This window comes from Colobus angolensis, unplaced genomic scaffold (genome assembly GCF_000951035.1).
Source record: "Colobus angolensis palliatus isolate OR3802 unplaced genomic scaffold, Cang.pa_1.0 Scaffold292, whole genome shotgun sequence".
Lineage (NCBI taxonomy): Eukaryota > Metazoa > Chordata > Mammalia > Primates > Cercopithecidae > Colobus > Colobus angolensis.
In genome coordinates this window covers 3,604,447-3,605,637 of record NW_012116177.1, presented here as the reverse complement: position 1 = coordinate 3,605,637, position 1,191 = coordinate 3,604,447, and the positions used below count along the sequence as shown (strand labels likewise).

General features: G+C 37.3%; 1 protein-coding gene across 1 annotated transcript in view; it reads left to right on the top strand.

Annotated features, from left to right (window-relative positions):
* Nucleotides 1–1,191, top strand: part of LOC105516860 (centromere protein P-like) — a 69,413-nt gene that overhangs the window by 44,559 nt on the left and 23,663 nt on the right. The window lies entirely within an intron of this gene.

The window sequence follows — 1,191 nt, the reverse complement described above, 5'->3', positions numbered from 1 at the left end:
AGCCTCCTGAATAGCTGGAACCACAGGCACGCACCACCACACCCAGCTAATTTTTTGTATTTTTGGTAGAGATGGGTTTTGGCCATGTTGCCCAGGCTGGTCTTGAACTCTTGGGCTCAGTGATCCATCTACTTTGGCCTCCCAAAGTGTTGGGATTATAGGCATGAGCCACTGTACTCAGCCAATCCTATTGTTTTTTTTTTTTTTTTTGTGTAAGTCAGCTTTTATTTTTTTACTTATATTTGTCTATAGCTATTTTTTTTTTTATTTATTTTTATTATACTTTAAGTTCTAGGGTACATGTGCATAACGTGCAGGTTTGTTACATATTCCTATTGTTTTTTGTAGTGAAGGCCTGCTTTGTTTTTCCCCCCCCCCAATTAAAAAAAATTTTTTTCTTAGAGATGGGGGTTTCACTATGTGACCCAGGCTGGTTTCACACTCCTGGGCTCAAGCAGTCATCCTACCTTGGCCTCCCAAAGTGCTGGGATTACAGATGTGAGCCATTGTGCCCAGCCCGATGTTCTGCTTTTAATGGATTTTTTAGCTTTTTCTATGATTTTGGTCTTAAAAGTCTTTATTTCATTTTTGGTTTTGAAAGATATCATTCGGGGTATAGAATCCTTGGTTGACTGTTTTGGTTCTTTGGGTTTTTTTCTCCTGAGTACTTCAGAGGTATTTGTCTGTTGTCTTGTGGCTTAACAGTACATTTGCTGTGCTTCTTCTTTATGTTCCCCTGTATGGATGGAACTGGTTGTTGTGTTGGATACATAACTCTATTCATTTGGCCAAAATCATAAAATAAAGAAAAAGAGTGAATTTTACTGTATGTAAACTTTTAAATAAATAAATACATGTATGTTAAAAGCATATTATATACTTTGCATTGTATTAGTCTCTAAGAATACAATGATGAACAAGATAATTTTCAATTTTATGAAGCTTACAACCTAGTGTATGTGCAAAACCAGTGATACATGGTAATTGATGGTAGAGTACATGCTATGGGGATATAAATGCATACAACGTCTGCTCTAGGGGAGAAGGAGGGGTGGTATTAGCCCCAGGTCACCTAGGAGAGTACCTTGTACATGTCTGGTGTTCAAACAGTTCTTGAGTGAATCATCTAACAAACCACTTGAAAATATAAGACCTGAAGTTAAGCAGAGATTAGACAGACAAGTCACTAGT